The sequence below is a fragment of the Drosophila arizonae genome, chromosome 2, assembly GCF_054131065.1.
Source record: "Drosophila arizonae isolate 15081-1271.41 chromosome 2, UAZ_ARI_1.0, whole genome shotgun sequence".
Classification (NCBI taxonomy): domain Eukaryota; kingdom Metazoa; phylum Arthropoda; class Insecta; order Diptera; family Drosophilidae; genus Drosophila; species Drosophila arizonae.
The window spans coordinates 27,958,264-27,982,404 of NC_142922.1; the positions used below are offsets into that span (position 1 = coordinate 27,958,264).

At 37.0% G+C, this 24,141-nt stretch overlaps 1 protein-coding gene across 4 annotated transcripts in view; it reads left to right on the forward strand.

Moving 5' to 3' along the window:
* The window catches only part of Nlg3 (Neuroligin 3), a 96,650-nt gene that overhangs the window by 16,015 nt on the left and 56,494 nt on the right, over positions 1–24,141 (forward strand). Inside the window, exon 2 of one of the 4 annotated variants that reach the window (XM_089463153.1) lies at positions 6,527–6,560. The exons of 2 other annotated variants lie outside the window; for them this stretch is intronic. The gene's annotated coding sequence lies outside the window, so the exon portion shown is untranslated. One more of the 4 variants, XM_089463154.1, reaches the window with a different exon arrangement.

The window sequence follows — 24,141 nt, forward strand, 5'->3', positions numbered from 1 at the left end:
TTATTGTGCTTGTATCTGTGTGCAATTGTTGTTGTTGCTGTTGCTGTTGCTGATGTTGTTGCTCTCTGTTGTTGTTTCAGTTGTTATTCAGCTCAAATTGTTATTGAAACAACATAAATTTGCTGCTCGACGTGTGCTCGTCGTTACTTATTTGAATACAGCATGAACACAGACCCACACACACGCATAAGCACACATGCACACTCCCACACATTTAATACATAAACAAAATAAAAAAACACACACACATACATACACATAAAAAAAAACAATTGCTCTGGATTTGGTAGCTCATACCAAAGGGTTTTGCTCAAATATCAGAAAATTAAATAAAATGAAATACAAATACGCAAAAATTTGTAGCCCCTTGTGCGCACACTGTGTGCGTGTATGTGTGAGCATGTGTATGTGGGTGTTAGGGGTGTTAGGCTTTGCATCGGATGTACTCTATTCGCAATTGAAAGAAGGCATATATTGGTTTAAGCCAATGTGTCGTTTGAGTGGGACTATAGAAAAATAAATTAATATATATATATATCAGATTATTGTGAATAAGGTCCTCCCTAGCTAACCACCCCAAGCCGAGATTTTCAATGTGTTTCAAAATCTCAGTTAATATATTGTCTTCCAAAACTTAGAGAATAACATGTCAAGTCCAGGCTTTCATAAATATTTTTATGTGACATTGCCTTGATGTCTTATCTATAGTTTCAAAAGCACAATCTAATATTATTATTTTCTTGTTTATTTTTTGATGAATTGATTAGTTTTTGTCTGGCTTTTAGACAACTCAATCTAAAAGTAAAATAATTAAATTATTTGCTAAGTCATACAAAATTACGAGCACACAAAACATATAGCATAGGCTAAGTAAAATACAGTAGAATCCGGTTATAACGACTCCGCTTATAGCGTCCTGACGGATTTTGAGTCGAAAAATCTGCTCCCTAATCAAATAATTTATGAGATAACTTATATGGCTATAGCGTCTTCCGGGTATAACGACAGACCCTTGTGAGTCATTATAATCGGACTCTACTTTATTTGATGAACTTAAAATCCTATCTTGTTGTTTACTAGAAGTCAGCTATAAGGTACAGAGCAACAAGGATCTATTGATCCCAAAAGAAGTCACCAAATTCAATAAAAAATATATTTTATAATTATATAAGTTAATTGACAATGATTTCCCATCTTTAATGTGTTCAAGGTATTAAAATAATAATTTAAGAGTCTACCGATATTCTTTGCAATAAATATAGAATACAATTCTCACCTCACAAAAAGAACTAGACTCAATACTGCATTAATTAAAAAGTCTAAAAAATTAGTTTTCAAAATATTTTGGCTTAAAACTTTTAAAATTTCTGCTTCCAATAAAACAACTAAGAAATTCTAGACGAGAGCCACGTTTCCGACCTACATATCACAGAGCATTGGTCAGTCAGTATGGCCCGACCATTATTGTGCATGTGCTCTGTGTGCGTGTAAAATGTTTTCGTGGAAAATGAAATACAAAAAAAAATGTGAATCTGAATAGCAGCAGCGTAAATCCGATAAGAGCGCTCAACAAAACCAACAGTCACACCCAGGCTCGGCTTCATTTTGTGCAGCATAATTCGGAGCGCTGCTTCAGCGAGCAACCAATTAGGTTTATTTAATTTTGGTCAGTCGTAAATCTGAACAATCAGCGCAGGACGAGCATGCAGAAATGGCACGCACACGCCCGCACACCTGTGCCCGCCGTACACCTGCCTCGTGCCCGGTGCCGCACACAAACAATTAACATCAATTAAGAAACGCAATGATGCGTTTGAAGCACTTCCACTTGCAGCTGCGGGCAGCAGCAGCAGCAACTAGTTGACCCGCACCTTGTATCTGTTGCCACACAAGCAAACAAACACACACACACAGTCAGACACTCGCACACAGTCACACTTGTGCAGTTATGAGTGTGGCGCGTGGAAGTTGCAATTCCGTTATGTCAAAGTTGGCTGCCAACTTGTCAGCTGCGCGTTGGCCTGCCTGAGACCAAGTTTATGGCTGTCAAGTGGTAATGCAAATGATGTCTAATTAATTGCAAATTAGCAAATGTTGTGTGTGCCACTGTATATCTGTCTCTCTCTCTCTCTCTCTCTCTCGCTCTCCCTCTCTGCATTTCTCAACAGCTAGCACAGTCGTAGGCAAAAGTTGCCGAGGCGTTGTGTCAAGTTTTTGCACAGTTAATGAGTTAAGCGAAACTAATTAGTTTCGTCTGCGAACTGTTGCTGATTTTAGTTATCAAACTACATATGAATTTCCCTGATTTAAATATTAAAGCTAATTAAAGCGAGCAGCAAGACGAATGCGTGCCTTTGCCTTCAGAGAATGTCGTTTCAGACATCAACTTTGATTTTAATTGGGAAAATTTGTTGTCAACTATGCGAGTATTTCGCTGTGCATTCAGCTCTGTTTTCAGTTCAAATGAGAAATGAACATTACATCAATTTATTATTTATGAGTATGAGCTTTGCAACTTTTAAAAGTATCCTTCCTATACACAATTTTAATTTTAATTCGATTGCCACATCAGTTGAAATTTAAGTTATGCCCCTTCAGTTTCCATACAAATTTAACGGCAAAACAATAACAGTAATATACTGAGAAACTTATGATTATTATGATACGGGAAAAATATATAAATTAATGGAAATTTACATACAGATGTAGTTAAAGCTAAAGAAATGGAATAATTAGACTGTAACTCATATAAAGCTCGTTATTAGCCCTCTTCTCCTTTCTCGCTTCAGCAACTGTCATAAATCTATGAAATAATAAAAAACATATATATGTGTATATATACTTTCTAGTTTCCGTTTATACGTCGTACGTCGTGCTGCAGCCCGGCTGCCCGTAATAAAACATTGAAGCGCAGCTGTCAGGGCTGCTGCCAAAACAAATATGGCTCAATGCGAGCTTAGTCTCAACCAGCATAAAGTCATAAAAACAACAATAACTAACAACAAAGGATATACAAAAGGATATGTATGTGTATGGTACATTGGGCAACGCGCCTAAAATTGCGACATGCGTGCAGCTAAGCGGGCCATGGCCATGGCACACACGCACACACTCGCACTCGCACACACACTCGGCCATCGATATCGACATAAAATATTTGCGCTTCAATGTGAACAATAATTTTGGAAATTTATTGCACAACTTGTGCATATCGCAATGAAATTTTACGCACTACTTGCTGCAGAAACGGAAACTTTCGCAATAAGCCCCTTAGCCCGGTCCAACAAAAAAGCAAAGGGGACCTCCAATAAAACAAAGCAGACAGGGCCCAAACAGAAGTGGGTCCCATTTTATGATACAATCCATTCGCCATCTCGCAGCAGCACTAAACCGCAACAAAGTTATGTCCTTCGTGCCGCTCAAGAACCCAATTCCTTAATCAGCACTGCGAATTTAGTTTTATGCGCTCACTTTTCACTAATTTCATTTCATATGAAACGCCCGACACACATTTTAATTAAGAACGTGCTTAGCTGGGCCATAAATATGGCTCGTATCAGTGCCTGTTGAGCGCCATTTAATTGATAAATAAACTGTGTTATATTAAATTCATTTGCCTTTCTGAAACTATTTTTAATAAAGCTTCATTGATTTTGTGAGCGCAGCGCAAGTTTTGCTTTAATTAAAATCAAACATTTTTCATTAGATGCACTTTTCGCATCACTTGACTGAAGGCCAAAAGCAACAACGAGCTGAGAATATGAAAACTCATAGATTTGATTTAATAAATTTATGAGAACAAATTGGTTTTTGTAATATTATAAAGGGGAGCAAAATCATCTTTCCAGATATATTTGATTTAAGATTTCAGTATTTGTAAAAAGAAAATTTGTAAGAAGTGGGATTTAATTAAGGAATAAACTCAAGCCGTGGTTGAGTTGATATTTATTAATTCATTCATATATTGTAGGAGGCTTTTATTTCTTAATTTTATTTCGTTTTAATTTTTTCCACACGTTTTATCTTTTCGAATCTAAACTCAGCTCTGCCGATATTTTTCTTTTTTTTTTTTCATCTGTCATTACTCATTATGGCACTCACGACAAGTACCGACAGAAATATTATTAACTTTCGATAGATGTGTATCTATCGATGTTTAACCAAAGTGCTAGTCCGTGAAATCTTATAATGGCCTGCAACAATCTGTATTTTTTTGTGAGTTTTTATTCATTTTTCTAACTTAAATAATTCTGTATCCCTTTTTATTTTATTTATTATTTTTTATTTATTTATATTTATTACTTTTATCTTTTCAATAATTATGAAAAGCTTTTTTGAGTCTTTTTTTCTTATTTAAATATAAATCGAAATCTATCTAAATACAAATTATCGGAATATATAGGTTAGACTATAGAAGCCGCCCACAGAATATTTTTATATGTAGTTTTTGGAAACATAGAATTTCATAGATGATTAAATTAGATTAGATAGATTAGTGTAATCTGAAATTTTAGTAGATTTCAAGCAAGATTTTTCTTCTATCCGTTATTATTATTATTATTTTTATACCCTGAACCCATTGAAAATGGGAAATCAGGGTATAATGGTTTTGTTAAAAGTATGTAACAGGCAGAAGGAGGCGTGGCAGACCCCACAAAGTATATATATTCTTGATCAGGGCGACGAGCTGAGTTGATTTGGCCCTGTCCGTCTGTCTGTCCGTCCGTCCGTCCGTCTGTCCGTCCGTCCGTCCGTCCGTCCGTCCGTATGTATGAACGCGTCGATTTCAGAAGATATAAGAGCTAGAGACTTCAAATTTTTTTTAAAATGTCCGTAATTACAGCGCGCATATCAAGTTTATCATTAAAAATCGATAACTCATCCCGATCTTTTTTTATCGATAAAAAACCTTATCGAAAACCAGTTATAAAATTATATCTTCTACACCCTTATTGCTAGAGTCTCCAAATTTTTAATGTATGCTTATATGCAATTTATACAATTTCGGTTTTTGTTAAAATTTACCCCCCACCCTTAAATTCACCCCCTCACCCTCACTTTTGTAAAAAGCGTATTTCAAATACTAGAGACTTGAGCTTTGGAATATACACACATATTCACCATATGATTACGCTCTAAAAGTTTCATTAAGATCGTATGTCTACAAAAGAAATTATTTAACAAATAAATTCTCATAATATTGCCCACACTGCAGCGCAGCCCAAGCGCAGTCGCTGCTTACTGCGCAGTTAGCAGAGCGCAGGCTTATGCGTGCGTGTGGATGCATCTGTATGTATGTGTGCATAAAAGAAGTGCAGAATGATTAGAATATCAGCTTGGAGGGTTCAGGGTATCTCCTAGTCGAGCAGTCTCGACTGGAGCTTTCTTACTTGTTTTTTTTTTTTTTTGGTATTCATATTCATTTTTTTTTTTTTTATATATTAATTATTATATTTATAGTCCATCGAAATAAAAAGCAATTGTATTCAATATGAATTTAATTTTCTTGTTAAGTACATAATACTTCTGTGTTTAAATTGTTACTCACGAAAATATTTCTATAGACTTCTTGAATTGTATTCGATTATTGAAGACTCAATAGCTTAGATAGCATATTAATATTCTGCATTTGACGTTTGTAATAATATTATTTTTGTTCTTTCTCTTTAAATTGTTCATTGGCTGATTTTCATATAATTAGGTTTGCCAGATAACTTAATTGCTATTCGGAAAATATTTGACTTTTTTTTCATAATTTTCACACTGTAACCGTCGCCAAAAGCTGTAAAGATTTAACGGTCCGATCTAAACGATGGGCCTGGCTCTGAGTACGGGAAGCGTTTCATGTGTTTATGTTATGCGCGCTTAATGAAGCCGCAGGCATTTCAACATATCACGCCCACAACTGCTGCCCGCCTGCTAAGCAGCCCAGTAGCCCAGCAACCCAGCAGCGGCAGCTGTCAGGTTTATTAGCCAATTTAAGAAACAGACTGCCACACACACTTACACACTTACACACACACACAAATACTTGGTTACTTTAGCTGTGGTGCGTTTTATGTGCTGCGATGAATTCTGGCGGCGCTTTTTCGGGCTTCCCATTCGCTTAATGACTCAACCAACAGAGTGCGACCGAGCCAGATAGACTGACTGCCACGCCCACAAAACTGCAACTATTTAGAGAGAGAGAGATGGGGGGGAGGGGTAAATGTGTGTGTGTGTGTGTGCGTAACGCGCTAGCTGTGCAGTTAAAACAAGTGACAAGCGCCATTTTGACTTTGGTTTCAGTTTTTGCCTTTGTGTCTGGCTGGCAGCACATTAATTATACGACTCGTTGACCGCGCTATTAGTGCTGCAAAATGTACAAAAGTTTGTCATACTTAGCGTTTGCTTTATGTGGCAACACTTGACTACAGATTTGCGGTTCGCCATGCCCCGTAAAGACAGAGATTGTGTGTAAAGTTATTATTCGTATTAAACTCAAAATTTAATTTATTATTTCTTCTATTTCTTCTTCTATTTGCAGGTACGTTTGATGAATAGCTGCAGGTATATTAAAGGTACTTTTGATTCCGGCACATGCATTTAATTAATTCGAAGAGACGGAAGAAGTAGTGTGCCGGCACTGTTGGCCACAAGAACTTATCAGCTGCATAGATACTGCTGCCAGCAGCTGCAGTAGCCAAATGCAAATTAGTCGGTCAACATAAAATGCATCCAGCAGCAGCCACATTTCATGCATGCATGGCATTTGATGCCCGCTCCACTAACCATTCAAAAGCAAATTCACAAAAGGACTTTGCCAAGAATATTCGCATTAGATAATGCAAAATTTCAAAACCACAAATACTGCTTTTGCTACTGCTACTACTACTAGTGCTGCTGCTGCTGCTCCTACTGCTGCTGCTGCTGCCAGCGTTCTGTGGTTTGCTGGCGCCTTTTGTTTGGCTCTGGAAATGCTACGCACTTGGTGCGTATCAAGTGTGTACACACACACTTATTTACACTCTAGGCGACTTGGCATTCTTCCTGCCATAGAAGTTCGTTACATTCCTTGGAAATTGCTCGCTTCTTTCCAATCACTCATAGCAAGCCGAAGGTGAGTGGTTAATTACACTTAAGTACTTCAGTTATGCTTAGCTAAGAGCATTCTCAACAATAAATCTTAAGATTTCACTTGAAAGTTTATTGGCTGAGAAACGAAACTCAATGAAAACTAAATATTGTTACTTTCAAAGCAAAATTAGACAATACAGCAAAATATTAATTTAATTGTTGGCCCGGTAATAAATTAAATTAAAATTGAAACACTATTTTTAGACGCAAAATTTAATATAAACTAAATATAATATATTAATATTTAATATAATCTATTTATTATTAAATAATTTTTTAAAATATCATTTAAATTATTTTTTAATATCATTTACAAAATTTATTAATATTATTTAATGTTAAATAATACATATTTAAATTAAGTTAAAATAAAATTTCGCTATGAGAACAAATTTAGAACAAATTTGGACAATAAATATTATTTTAACTATATTATTCTGCAAAATTTAAAACTGGTGTTTCTAAAAAGAGTTACCAAAAATAGAGAAGGAGATATAGAGGCAGAAATTCTATAAGGTTATTATTGTATCATCAATACTTTCATAATTATTTATAAATACTTTTATTATTTTATATAGCATCAAATTAATATTAAGAATTTTAATATTAAATTTAATGAAAGTTACAAAAAAAAGAAGAAAAAAAACTGCGAAAATATTTAATTCAATTTAATTCAATTATAATTACAATTTTAGTAGCTCAAATTGATGCTATACAATTTATATAATAACGAATTGAAATGTTATCAGTTATAGTGTATTTATATTCCCTGATAGGCATCATTGTTCATATATGCTTTACACACACTCAGGCAATGAGTGCTAAATCTATACACATTTTGATGTGCACATATATAGATATACATATATGCATATGCATACACTTATATATTTCGCATGTTAATAGAACTTACTCAATATTTGCTTTGCTGATTGGGTGAGGAGAAAGAAAGCTTTTTGCACTTGGGACCACATAGACACTTGGTTATTCCATTATATAGATACGTTATATCATTTATTATTATTGAATAATTGAATAAGCGAGACAACGGCTTCTGCACACACACACACACACACAGACACATCTAAGCCCATCTCTCTTTGTATGTGTGTGTGCTGAAGCAGCTAAATTTATAATGCATTGCGGTTGCTTCGCCTGCTATTTCAGTTGCGGCTAATGAGGCCGCCCGCCTGTGGTTCGCCCGGCCACGCCCCGAAGAGCACCTGTGCTCCGAAGGACATACAACGAACAGCAGCGCTTGGGCATTGCTTATGCAGCTTCTGACCATGTTACCTTTGTAGAAGATTCATTTCCATTACACTGCAGCTTTTTCGCCACTAACCAACATCACGCAGATGACTTCAAGTCCTTGCATATAGCCATTGTAATAATTCATCCACGTGCATACATACATCCTTAAGTATTTATGAACACACAATCACACACACACATACTCATATGTACATATTGCCTCACATAATTGAATATTTAAGTTGCATGTAAATGTGTTTGGCTTGCGCTATCCTTTGTTATCACCATTTGATGTACTCAGCTGCGATTAGTTATTTTGATTGCATTTGGATACCAATTAATGAACCACATTTTATGCTAATCCGAACAGCTCATAAACTGGCAATATCTGAGCAAACATTTTATGCCATTTGATCTATTTAACTGACTGAAAATTAAGCAACTTTCGCCCCAATCTGCACTTGCCTGCCAGCAATATGTCACGCGAGATCGATAAGCAGCTTACAAACTTTTACTGCTCTTCAAGTTGTGGCAAAGAACAGCTATAGTATGCGTGTAGATATATGTATGTATGAAATATTAATGCACTATGAGAGCTGATTGATAGGGGAGTCAAGTATTAAGCACCACAAAAAAAAAAAAAAAAAAAAAAAAAAAAAAATTAGATACGAAACTCAAACAGTTACGAATTTTCAGATTAATTGTTACTAAAAACATTTATTCTTGGACAGCGCTGAGTTTTCAGCTAAAATGGAACTAATAGTCTATTGATATATTTTTCATAATTATTTATGACCGTTATATAGGAAATTAACTTTGTATGTCTGAGTATTACTCTCATCGAGTAAGGCTAATAAAGTTTCAGTTCGGTTAAAATTGAATTACAATTAAAAGTACTTACTTAAAAAATCATCAAACATCAGATTTTATATATATTATTTGGCTACTAAGTCTTCAAATTGAATATCAGCTGAATATGAAAACCCGACATAAAAAGCAGCATCATCTTAACCACATTTATGATAAGGCAAACAGCAACAAAATGATGATATGTGGGTAGATCTTCCATATCCAGCTGTATGTAATTCAAATCCTACTAGAATACCGCAGCAAAAGGAATTTTTTAAATATGGATTAGACAACATTTTTATTCTAATGGCTCCGTCAGGCACAACTGCTGCCCTGAGAATTTGCATTCGAGCTTTGATTCTCATATATGTCACGTATATAAGCAAAGCAGCTGCTAAGCTCATGCGAAACTCGCAGATAATTAAATATTTATACACTTATTTACGCTTACACCTAAATATGCGGCAGCTGAGGCTAATATTTAAATTTTGGCTGCTGATTGAAATGCGCAGCGACAACAGCTTTGGTTGGTTGATTAAATGACTAAGTGGAGGCTGCACCACCAGCACCACCTGCTCCACATTGTCAACTCGGTCGTTGGTCAGGTAATGTCCTTTGCAAGAGCCAATGATGTTGTTGTTGTTGTTGTTGGGGCTGCTGTTGCCATGCGTGCCACACATGCAAATGCTATTAGGCATCCAGCCTGGGGGCGTTTCGAGTCTTAATTATGCTGCAAACTTGCGACGATGAGACATACTCAGTGCTTTTTGCTTGCTTCGAGTCCTGCCTGCGGACTGAGTCCATTCTGTGGCAATATCTGTTATCAACGTATGCCGCACAATTAGCAGAACTTGCTGCAGGTATTTCATGCACAACTAAGCAGCTCCTCAATACACACACTCCTATCGTCTCTCTCCCGCACTCTATCATGTCTCTCTCACACTCTCTCTGTCTCTCACTCGGTCTAAGTTTGTGTGCTTTTATCTACCCCCCTCCTAGCAGCAACCCCTGCTGTGTGGCACATTATGAAACTTGATTTAGCTGACAGCAAAAAGTCACGTACAATGGTGCGTATTAGTAATCTTGTGCTAACTTTGTTAGCAAGCACTTGAGTATGCCATAGCAAAAAATAGAGGAAAACAAAGAAATACAATCTCACTGGGTTAATGGAATACTACAAAAAAAAGGACAAAAAATATAATGGAAACTAAGAAAAACACATGACTTTAGTCCGACGTATGTTTAAATCAAAGTGAAAATATGAAAGAAAGTTGCCATTTTTTATTAAAGCTAGCGTGAACAAAAAAAAAAAAAAAAAAAAAGAAAACAAGAAACAAAAAAAAAATCTCATATTACAATGTTTCTTTTCTGTTAAAACAGAATTGAGTTATGATGCAAGTAAAAAAAAAAAAAAACAAAGATGCAAATTTTCCAACTTAGCTTAGCAATTTTAAACTCACAAATATTTTATTTGCCATTTCAGAAAGTTTCATATATTTTTGAAAATTTATTTCATATATCAAATTGCAAAGCAATGAAACTTTTCTGCCAATTGTTTTTAATCTTCATTTCTTGATAGCAGCGAGATTAAAACCATGCAATTCAGTTTAGCTTCGCTCCTAAATAGCTATTCCGCTTTTATAAATTGGTCTTCATCCCAGGGGAACTTAGTTCAATTCAACTTAAGCTCAAATTTCCCTTTGCTGTGCACTTTTTATCAATTTACTTGTGGAAGCGCACAAATTTTATTGAACTTAATAACGCTGGACTTGGCCATAAAACGTTGAGCCGCATTGACCGGGTTTATGTTTAAGAATAACGCTATTTATGTATACATATATGAGCCATGTCACGTGAATTAAATCCACATGGATGCGTGAGTGTTTGTAACTGTCACTTGTTTTTGTTGTTGTTGCTGCTGTTGTCTGGCGTAATTGCTACACGGTTTTCGAGCTAATAGAATTAGAACATAAACCGCTTTATTGTCTGAGCACATACACACACACACACACTTACTCTAGCATACACACAAACACGCGAACTCATAACAAAGCGTTTTTATGACAGCTCAGCGGATGGGACGTCATGAAAATGCGACGCTCTTGCGAGTGCTCGCTATTAAGCTCCACAATTATTTTGCATGTGTGTGTGTATGTGTGTGCGTGTGTGGCTAGGGGCGTGGATATGCTGCTTAAACGTTGACCACATCATAGAAATCGCCACGCACACACACATGAACACACACACATTGCCAAGCCGAGCAAATTATGGGCTCAGTTGACGCAGTGCAGGTGCTGCCATTTCGCTCGAATTTTTGCGGAAAGTCGCTTTTTATGTGGTTTGGTTCATCTCCTTCTTCTTCATCATGCTTGACCATTTATTGCGAGTGCGCCCACATTTGCTGGAAATCAGTTTAATAGCCGCATTATCCAGCTCGGACAGGCCACGCCAATTTAAAATATAAAAAATTATATGCTTGCTGACTTGAAAATAAATATATGAGCACAGTAAATTCAAGACTTCATTAATGATAAAAAAAAAAAAAAAAAAAAAATATTATGACTCATGCGGAGCTAAAAATAATAAAGTTTATTCAACTGCTCCTAGAATGCGTATGTGCGCTGACCGAATGACTGATTGAATGATTGAGTGAGACAAACAAAGAACTGAAGGTTTTAAAGATTCGGATTGATTGATTGACAGGTTTATTTTATGATTTTTCGACTGACTAACTGACTGACTTTATGTCTGATTGACTGACTGACTATCAATTAATTTTCTTAATTCATTTGAGTGGAAAGCCAAGGTGATTGCTTAGCCGATTGACAGACAAAGCAAACTGAATGACTTACTGACAGGTTGATTATAAGACTTACTGAAAAAGTGATCGCCAATCAGTTCAATCAATCCTGACTGAGAGACTGAGCTTGAAGGCTCACAGAACAACTGGTGAAAGAAAAGCTTTCATAGTGAAGAGAGTGGCTAAATGAGTGACCGGTAAGTAAATTGATTGTCTAACTGATTATGACCAGATAGCGGAGAGTGAAGTCTGACTGGCTGATTGACTGAGAGACTGACTGCAGCTGCTGAGTAAGAAACTTATTAAACAGCTGACTGGTTGATTGTGTGACTGAATAAAATATCCAATGATTGATATACCGACAGAGAGACTTATTGATGTACTGATAAAGAGACTGCCCGATTGACTAACTGATTGGCGTATTGGCTGGTTAAATACAAAATTCAAAGAATAACTAATTGGCGGACCGAGTGAGTTACCGCCTACACATAGATTGAGATGCTTATAGAGGCACTAAATGAGGCATTCATTGACATCTAAGGTCTAGGTGATAGATTGAACAACTGATTAACTGACATAATCATTAAACGAGTGTGCTGACTATTTGAATAATGAAGACAGTTTTACTAATTAGTAATTAAAGTGATTATGACTGAATAGTTGACGACTGCCGGCTGATTGACCGCCTAAATACCTTGCTGACTGAGTGACTCATCAAAGGACTAGGATACTGAGTGATTAATTGATCAATTTACCTGTGGGCACTTACACAATTGACTGATTGAATGGCCTACCAACTGACAGTCAGACTGAATGGCAGACTTAATGAAAAGCCGACTGACTTTTTGATTACTGAATCTTTTAACGGATTAATGCACTGTATGTCTAACAGAGCGGCTGAATTGAGCCCCAGCTTAAATGACACTCCCATTTATAAAATATTCTTTTATATCTTAACATTATACGAGGCATACCAAAAATGTTCATAAATAAATATATACATATACATATATGTAAGATAAAAATATTGACGTTGCTTCTCCTGTTGGCATTGCATACGACTGAGCGCTGCGAAACAAATGTCAATAATTAAAGCAAAAGGAATTTTTTTTAATGCCTGCCAGAGGATACAAAAAGTGAATTTTATTATTTAAAATTATTCAAGCGTTGCACCGCAAAAACAGAGCTATTCATTTAACATGCAAAATGTGCCCATTTTTATATGCACTTCCTATGTGATGTGCTTTAACAGCAAAATAAACAAGGCAGACACAAATTCACTGTGCAGCGTAACATTTCAATTCGAGTTAAAAAGAAGAACAATTGCTTCTCATATGTTGTTAACCACATATCATATTTTTTCAACCGGTCTCTATTGTTATCGCTGCTGTTTTCTGAATCACAATGCGAACTCCGAAAAATGCTGTTTATAAAATAAAAAATAAAGCAAGAAACAAGGTAACAACAATAGTCATTGGAGTCTTAGTCCTTTGAGAGCACTTGGCTATGTAATCCCCGTCAATGGCATTGCGAAAATTAAGCAAAGGCAACAAAAATTGCGACATAAAGAACTCGAGGACGACTCTCAGCACTAATAAAATGAAGGGAGCAACAAAGCAGCCGGAAAAAGTACAAAATTAGGTGAATACAGTAAAAAGTAGAGAGAAGAAACTGTGGCCCAATGCCTCTGTACCTAGCAGCAGCCTGCGCCGCCTGTTGCCCCCCGGGGAATTAGGGGATCCACGGCGGGGGCCAGGCTGCGTCTAATTATCGGCCCAGCAGCAGACAATATACCGAACATTTGGAGCACTTTGAAAATGGAGCAGTTGGCAGTGGCAGCTGGCTGGCAATTTCACTTTAAAATTTATACAAACTTCCGGCTATGCAGGCAGGCAGGCGTATACATATGTATAAAACACCTAACAACATAAACGGACTCTTAAGTCCAGTTTATATTGAGAGTAGAGCCTCATGTGAGTTACCTATAATAAAATTAAAGCTGAGATTGTTTAACAGAATTATTGTTTATTAATATAAAAGAGAATCGAATTGAGCACTAATGACTGCAAATTATATCTTTCATTTTTCATATATTGCAGAATATTTAATCAATAATTGAAAATTATAATTCATTAAATATTCCTTTTTGAGCATAAACTCATGCGTCATAGCCAGAGCTGGAACACAACTTTTTAATAATGAATGTATGCCGTTCACAACTTTGTAGCAGAGTGTCACAGTTTATACCAAGCCATACCTAAACTGTATCCAGAGCGTGAAAAATCACCGACGGCTGTGCTCCTTTGGCTTGTTAGCCGGCAAAACGGCAAAGCGGCAACAGCTGCTGCCAGTGCTTGATAAACCTCTAGGCAATGCCAGCCCACAATTGAGCCACGTTTTGTGGCCATCGAGTCGATGCTGGCAACTGCACTAACAAGATTCGACATCTCAACGAGAGTAATCCATCAGCGGGCGAGCGTCAGAATGGATTAAGAAGAAATGTGTGTTTTTACTTTGCCATCAGTTTCAGATCGGCAGACATTTGATGCTCTTGAAAAGTTGATGTCCAAAGTGGGGTATACAGAATGTGTGAGAATATTCTAGGAACTAAAATTCTATAAATTATAAAAATCATTACCACATAAAAATTAAAATATATATTTCCAGTTTACAATTTTACTCTCTAAGATAAAAATCAATTGGCATAAAAGGGTATCTCCAAGTCTATCATACTTCGCAGCACTTCAGCTCTGTTTTTTTTTTAATCGCAAATAATGTGCGGCATTTGCGTTTGGAACGCGGATGTGTTTCATTTTTCACAATGGAATGAAAGTTCAATTATTTGATTTGACAGCCGTTGCCAGAGGGAGGGAGGCAGGCAGCCACTCAGCTGCTGTGTGGGCATGGCACTTGCCCAGATTTAAGCACAAACAACAACTGCCAGAGCATGTTTTATACACAAAATGACGTTGAGTGCACAATTGAAGTGTAATTTATTAACTTTCCCATGCGAAATGAGTTCTTTTTCTGCGGCTGCTGCTGTCCGTGAGGCAAGGCACACAAAGAGACCAGGTTAAGCCCGGGGAATCCAGTACTTTGTTGCTTAAGCTTTTATGTACGCCTCTTGTACTCTGCAAGTGCTTTACATTGTACGCAGTTTTTGAAAAGCCTCAGCTCGTTTAATAGATTTGTCAAATTATTTCACTAACCAATAAATTGCTTGTGTAGTCAATCACAGAATTCAAGCCTCCATTTTACCAAGAATACTTCAACCTAATTATTTTATATGGGAGACAATTGGGTGCCTTTACTTCCTTAGAATTTGATATCTTACAATTGCAGATTTGGTGCTCGACAAGAAATAGTGATTTAAGTTTAAACTGATATGGGACACTTTATTTTTAATAAAATTGTTCAAATAAACAAACTTCATCGTCATTTTTCTTTTTATATTTTCCTTCATTGATAATAATTGTAAATCAGTTTCCCATCTTAATTTATGACATGCTCAGGCCTGTATAAAACAAAGCTGGACTGAATTTAATTTCAATTACAACTTTTAGGTGATAAACTTAATGTATTCATTTTAAGCTGATCAAATTATTATACATATTTAATATATTACTATTATAATATTATTACTATTTACAACTTGTCACATCCAGAAAAAAATCATGATCCAGCCCAGCAAGTGTTCCACATATTGAATATATAGTCGGGTAAGGGATGATCCGCACAATCCTCAATTAGACATTTCAGACTCTGTTTTATATTGTCTGACTCAGCCAGACTTAGAATGCAAATTTCTTAGCGAGCTCTTCTGTTTTTATATGATCCACTTCTCACTCAAGCCGTCGCTCGTTCGGTTCTTCTCACGACGATCGTAGCGATTCTCTCGCTGTGACCCTCGTTGCTTTTGCGAGTTATAAAATCACAAGAAGACTTATTCTCTATTATTTCTCTTATGCATATTCTCTATAACAATAGTCTTGCATTGTGTATGGCTACTTAAGAGACATATGTATGTTTATATATTACGTATACGCCATGTTCACTAAAAAACTATTGTAATAAAATCAATGGTAAATTAAAATGTTTTTTATCTTTTGCCTATAGTACCTTTAATATGAACATGAGACAGGATCATACACACACATACATACAGCCATACCCACACACATGCATACATTTAAGCCGAATGATTAAGCCAAACCCAAGGATGTGATTACTTTTGCTCGAGTGCTGTACGCAAATGTCGCAGTCAAATGGGTTTCGATAGCTTTGGTTTTGGTTTGGCATTGCGATAAACCCCATAAACAACATGCTCAGCCGGCTTATATATCGTCCAAAATACATTGACAAATACGCACGTATGCACACATACATCAATCTGAGAGCCAACCGCACATTGAAACCACCTTTTACTGAGCGTGGGTTGATGGTTGGCTGAATAGGTGGGGTTGGGTGAGGCTGGGTGGGGCTGGGTGATGTGATGCCACTCTTACAGTTTGCAACACATTTTAATGAGTTCTTCTATTTGCTGGCTGTGGCTGGCATTAAAGGGGCAACCCATCTGTGGGTGCTATAGCCGACCATAATTTGCTTTTGTTTGGCTTTCGAGTTGTTTGAATCTCGCATTTAGTTGTTGCTGTGTGTGTGTGTGTGTGTTTTTTTTTTTTTTTTTTTTTTTTGTGGCTTTTGGGACTTTTCGATTTTGTTTGTTCTGCGGGCGATAAGTGGTCGTGCCCATTGTCTGTGCATGTATATAAACCTAATAAAAGGCAACACTAAAAACTGAAAACAACACTCGAATTGGCAGGCTAAATGGTCTGAAATATTGTCAATGCGACACGGAAAATGAGGCGAGTGGAATTAACTGAAATTGAATCGTATATGTATATACTGGTATGTGTGTGCGTCTCTGTGTGTGTGTGGCATAAACTTCAAAGAGCTGCCACAATACGAGCCCTGTCAAAAGACTCGACTGCAGCCGCAGGCTCACCGACTGTGTGCAATTGCCATTACTTAGTCATATGGCATATATATACTTGTACGTACACACATACATACGTACCGAATCTCAGCCAATTGGTTGGCGTGAGAACCAATTTGCAACTATTAAATGCGCGCCAGCAACAGAAGCAGAAGCAGGAGCAGAAACAGAAACAGCACAAACAAAGGCAATGCTGAAATGTTGCCAACTTTTGTGATTTCGCCTGTGAATGTGCCAATCTTAGACACTCGAGCCTCCAACTCTCAGTCGCTCAGAGGCCAGAATGTGAATACGAATGTGAATCTAAAACTGAGCCATCGTCAAGTTACCGTAAGAGGAGAGGAGGTGAAAACTGAGCTACAAATTGCAGCACTTGTATCAAGATAAAGTCAAAAACAGGCAAAAAGTCAACGGCTGGCAGTTCGTGCGGCATGTTTGAAAGGAGCACAGGGCACACTCACACACACACAAAGACACTTGTACTCACATATGTATATAGCATATGTATACAGCCAACCCCTGCTCATTCCCAGTAAAACATTTGCATAGCTTCGGCTTCGGCTCTAGCTTTGCCGGTCTCAGGTTAAAGCTCAGTTGTACTCCCTTTCTCACTCTGCCTAAAGACCTGTTCTATGCCCCACTCCCACTCCCACTTCCTCACTCTCGCTCTCGCTCCCTCACTCCATTGTGGCTTTGTTTGGCTTTGTTACTCGTGTGCCCTCAGGTTTTCATATGCTCAGCTATATTGAAATGCTCGGATTTGAGCCGACACTCGATATGGCACGTAGTGCTTAAAGACAATAAGAGCTAAATGCTGAATTCCTGGCATAGTTAAGCCAACAGCAATGGAAGCATCAATAGCACTCGCATATTTGGGCTGTGCTTTGTCTACAGCTGCGCTGCAAGATCAACAAAATCCTTAAATACAATTAAATATATGAATTTGCAAAGTAAGTTTTTAATCTTAACGTTAGCAAACAAGATTACATCAAAATTTGGAATGATTTAAACTTAGTGAATTAAAAATATAATTTATTCTTATAACTTTCTTATACTTTTGGTCTATTAAATCTAAATAAAATAAAAATTAAAAAAAAATAACAACCACAAAAATGTAAAAATTATGTAATAATGTTTAAATTAACATATTCTACATTTAACATACATAAATTCTTACAAAAGTCTGCCAACCGCTGAAAAGTTGTTCGTTGCGTATACGCCGTGTTTCCCTTTGGCTTGTTTGGGTTAAAATGTTTGTTGGCTATGAAACTAATTAAAATATGCACAACTTGCCAAAATACTTAAAAGCAACACATGCGGGTGCACACACAACTCAGCCTCACTCTCTCGCTCTCTTTCCCTATCTCTCTCTCTCTCTCTCTCTCTCTCTCTCTCACTTTCTGTATTGTGCTGTTCAGCTGTTTGTTTGCGGACCAGGTAAACGCAGCTCATGCAGTTTTTTGCAATTTTCCACTTAGTAGGTTTTTGCGCTGTGCCTTGCTTCGCGTTCTTTGTTAAATAAAAGTGTTTTATTAATGCGCTTGCCCAGCCAAACTTGCTTATATACCAAATTATTGCCCCAAAATTTAAAGAGCTTTGCTTTGGCTAAGATATAACTTATTTATTACTTACTCTTGTAGTATGTTCTTTTTAATACTGGCTCAAGCTAGAGCGAATTTACGGACAGGACTTTCAGCCAAAATGAATAATTCGCATCCACAGCGCAAGCTAAAAGTAAATATTTGAAATGTAGGTCAACAACCAAGCGCAATTCTGTATTTTATTTGGACTAAATACAAAAATTTTATTTTTGTTAAACAATATTCGTCTTTATATTCTTTTCCGTTGTCGTGCTTTATTATTTAAGAATACGTTTTCGTGAAATTTTTATCTGGCTTTTATGTACACTCGCGTGGGCAGAGTCTCTTACGCTTTATCCTTATGTAAAACATTCTGCATAAAGTTCGCATAAATTTCTTTAAGAACTAAAAAACAAATCTTTTTAATTGTTCTGCACGGCACAGCAAAAAGTTGAGCGCCAATTTGTTGCACAAGTTTTTGGCTTTTACTACTACTCGCGCTATGATCTCTGCCCTTTGTCTCTGCCTCGCCTCTCCCCCTCCCTGACTCAGGCTGCCTTTGTTTTGCCCTCTTGCTGGCTGGCACGAAGGCAAACAAGAAAATTAGTTAAAAACTTTGGCAAAAACAACGCTCAACTTTCGGCTTCGCTGTGTTTAGCAAAAAGCACGGCGCAGACCAACAAAAAAATTTTGATCAACTTTTACCTAGCAATATTATAGTAAAAGCTGTATAAAATAAATATATGTATATATGTATGTACATATATTTATATAAATGTATATGTGTTTAATTTGTCTAGCAATGTAATGGCCAAATATAATGCACGACATGGCAAACAATTAAAACAAATATTTTGGCTTTTTCTTTTTTTGTTCTTTTTTTTGCCTTTTTTGCCTCAATGAGATTGGAACAAAATAAAATTTCAATGCCAATGGCAACGCAGTTAAGTTAAGTTAAAGTAAAATACATTTATAAAAATATTAAATTCGCAGAAACTTTTATTACATAAAAAAAAAAAAAAAAAAAAAAAAAAAAAAAAAAAAAAAAAAGATATATTAAAGTTGTTAAAGTATAATAAATTAAAATATTTAAAGAAAAAAACACTATTCTGTCTGCTTAGCTAGTAGATGCCCTTCACGCCGTCTGAACAATGTTTTGAAATATACTGCAATAATTCTCAAGTGAACTGATAGAAATGCTCTAATTCAACCTTTCATAATCAAATAGCAAGTAAGATATAATACAAATAAATAATGAAAAAGCAAAATAAATAAATAATAATAATAATAATTAATGAAATCAAATTTTTTGCGCTAGGAATTAGAGCAACCTTTTAATAGTGAGTAGCTGTAAAACAAACTTGATCTGGGCTGATCTAAAACAGCACCCAAAAGTAATACATGCGTATAGACAGACAGAAAAGAATATATTTCCTTTCTCTGATATGCATTTCCTTTATAGGGCATGGGGCGCCCAGCAGTTATATACATATATTATATGCAACTTAGCAAAATGAATAATTTTTGTTTTCCGAGCACGAATATGAAAACTAAGTAAATCAATTTAAATATTTTAAGGAGTTAAGTATTACCATTTATAGTTTCTAATGCTAATTGCATAATGCCTGTTAGGTTGTGCATATGCACATACGCTCATTTAACTTTCTATTTATTCTTCGTACAATTAAACTCTTATAATAATTTATTATTATTGCTGGGAGGACACGCGCTTAGTTCGTGTTGCCCTCAGCTGTTTTGTATAAGCTCTGGCTTAATCCGTTTAGTTTGAGCTGTCGTGTCACGCACGCAAAAACACACACCACACGCAGCCATTTCAGTTAAGTCTTTTGTATATGAGCAGCCGGAAATGGGAAGTAATTAAATTTTAAACGCAGCTGCCAACTGCCAATAATTTAATTGAATGTGGCAATTGAGCTGCCGCGCCGCTGGTTATTGGGCAGCCAGTAATTAAAGTCAAGCCAACAGCTACAGAGAGACTAATGCTACTCGACGAGATGGGCAGGCGCAGATCGGTGGGCGCGCAGGGGGATGGTAGGCAGCAATTGTTTGGGGAGGCTGCTCAAATTAAGCCAAAACATTTGAGCCAACTTCAGTCTATGCGTTTGCCCGCATCGCCCGCTGCCTGTCAAAGCAGCATGCCACTTGACGCCTAATGACCAGTTTAATGGGGGTGCTTGATGCCAGGGGATGCCCAAAGCCAGCCACCCGTCCGCTATGCCCCCTACTTCGCCACCCCGTTAATGTCCAGAACATTTTCCAGTGAAATGGCCCAAACAAAAGGCGGCCGGCTGTCGATTACCTTTGTTTGGGGCCCGTTAATTAAGTTTTGGGGGCGAGCGCAACGCTGGCAAAATGTTATGGCCAAGTTTTCTATTACCGACTCGAGCACACGCACCTTAATGAGCCACGTAGGCGTATGAGTAACGCACAAATTGCCTGCCCCAAGTGCGCTGCGCTGCGCTCTGCTCTGCTTTGCTCTGCTGCGCTGACTATCCCAACAACGTATGCGTAATTGCCAGAGAAATGAAACTCGAGCAAACGTAAGAAACAGGCCGCATCCGTATCCGACTTCAAATGTTGGCTGAGACAATGCGCGAGCATGCGACAAATTTGCTGGCAATCAGTTTGGCCTCCCATTAATTTATATATGTATGTATATATAAATATGTACGTGCGTGTGTTCTTTTCTCGCTCTGCTCAACTTTCACTTGGGGGTAAAACTTTTTGCACACGAGCTTCAAAAACTGAAATCGAAAATTGTTTACCAAGCGAATGCTTAGCTAAATGTCTTCCGTGCCAGTTCTCCAATTCTGCAGCTCACCTCCGCTGGGAGGAAGTACTTGACATGCGAATGTGTCTGCGTAAGTGGGTGTATGTGTGTGTGTGTGTGTATGTGTTGTCCTGAACCAGGGCAGGTGCAGTGGTTGTTTGGCCATAAAAAGCAACGACAAGTGCAAATGCTACAAGCAACAAGACACAGCAATGCCAGGCCCCCAATGCTAAAACTCAACTCCCCAAATTCAATCCCAGCCTCGACTCCGCATCCGAGCCAGTCCCAGTCCCAGTCCCAGCTGCCGTTGCTGGTATTTACATGCAGACAATATGAAGCAGCTAGTATATGTTTATAACATCCGCAAATTGTTGAAGATAACAATTATTGTGCATTGAGAGCAAAGGCAAACACAGCAGAGCCAGCTGCCACAGAGCGTATCGAGTCGTGTACTCGACTGTTGCCGGCTTGTTAGACTTGTGGTACAGTCGGAAATGGTAGTTTACGGAAACACACACACCCACACACACACACACACACACGCGCGTACAGCAAAGAAGAGTGGGAGACTTACGGAAAAGCCAAGTCCAAATAGGATCGAGATGTGCCATTAGATTCCTGCTTTAGTTTTGTGGTGTAGCACTTAAAAAAAGTTGTAAATTGACATGGCTCGGGGCATTAACAAAGCTTTTCAGAACATCACATTTCGTGTGTTTGTGAAAGGAGCACAGGTGTCGCTCATTAAGGCAATCAATTAAGTTGTCAGAGCTAAAGTTTGCGTGAATATTAAAGCACCTGAAATAATGGAGAAATTGTGGCAAATTTAATTAGGTTTATTTGAAACAAATTTAATCAACTTAAAGATATATAAAAATTATACAAGAATATCTTCAAAATATACAAGAATTGCGAATCATTATTTTCTTTTAAATATATGCGCCCTAAATAACAACACAAGGCACCAGGCAGTGCAGATTAAATCAATTTTTACATACATTTTACTACATAATATACAATATATTATAATAATGATAATATAAAACAAAACTTTAATTATAATTAGCATCTGTCATTGCTTTTCTAGTCTTCATTTTAGCGGCTTGTATAAAACTGGATAAAACAAGTTAATGTTAAAACAATGTTTAAATGATTCGGAAAGTTTTTTTTTACATCTTCTCAGACCATTTCTTTTTCTGCAACTTAGTCAATGTTAATACTAAAATTACGTGTGAATTTTAAGCTAATTTAGTATTGCATATTTGGCATTCAATTCATAAATAGAAATCGTATAATCAAGCCAAAGTCTAATAAGATGTACCATTTATTTTTATATTTTTGTTGGTATTATATACCAATTATTTTATCTAAACAAATCTATACGTAAATCCTATCTTTTCAAACACAAACCTTTTAGTTTTAATTGAAATGTAAAAGTGCTTAAAAGGTTTTATTTTAACAAATTTATTGCCAACTTTTCTAATATAAACTGGGCACGTAAGTGTTTGCCTATAATTTCAATAAGCCATAAATAAGAGGGCCGTCGAAGCCTTTATGATTATTGTTGTGTGTGCCAACTACTTAGCTGGCTGGCCTTGGCTTAAGTATTACATAACTCTGTCGAGCCTTGACCCTTTATGGCTCTTCTGGCTATTGTTCAAGCATTTCGTAAGTCTTCATTTGCTTTTGCATATTTATAAGGCCACAATGGCATCCTTCGCAAAGGACACGCACAAAAAGTAAACGTTGTAGCATTTGTATTAGCCAAGCGAGCAAAAGCAAAGCCAAAAGCGAAACTCGTACGCCCAAATGACAGTCGGAATAGACTTAAGCATATATATATACACACACACATATACACACATACACACACACAGACACAGACACACATCGCATATCGCAGCAACGCCCTCATTGAGTAAACATTGAGTCAACACTTCCGCTACGATAACATCAACATGGCGCCAACATTATATAGGGCCAACAACGACGGCCAAAATAGATAAACCGGCCAAGATAAGGACCGAGAGATGGCGGATGAGACGGCGAGCGCGCATCGAAATGCTTAACTCTTGGCCAGCAATTTTTACTCAATAAATTATTTTATCTATCCAGACAGAATATACCCGTAGCAGGAGTAGCAGAAGCAGCAGGAGCAGCAGGAGCAGCGGCAGCAGACGTTGAATGCCACGTGGCATAAAATGAAATTAGAAGCACATCAGCATGCCGCGGCGACTGTTTATGAAAATGTCATTAAAATGGTCGGCAATAATAATACCCGATCCCCTTGCACCTCTCCCCCACGAATCTCTAAAACCCACTAAAAGCAAAAACTAAAATAAAACAAAGCCCGCACAAAGGAAAATTAATTAAGAGAGCTAAAGGAATGCTCGCATGTGGGTGTGTGCGGGTATCTTGTGTGTGTGGGTGTGAATGTATATGCCTGTGTGTGTTTATTTCGGAAATTGATATTCATTTGCAATTGTCATAGTATTTGTTTTGCCTCATATTATGTAGATATGCCCCGCAGACATGAGCCAAAGTATCAGATAGTGAGATTTGTAGTGTGCTTGAAGCGATTCGCTCACAAAGATTTCTAGGAAATTTGGCTTAATTTAGTTTTCTTGAGTAGCAAAATATCATAAAAAGTAGACAGCTTAAACTTCTGTATAGAATAATAAAATATCTAATTTATAAATCCTGAATGAGATAACCTTACAAATAGCGTATGCGGTATATGTTTAGTTCAGCTTAAAATGAAAAT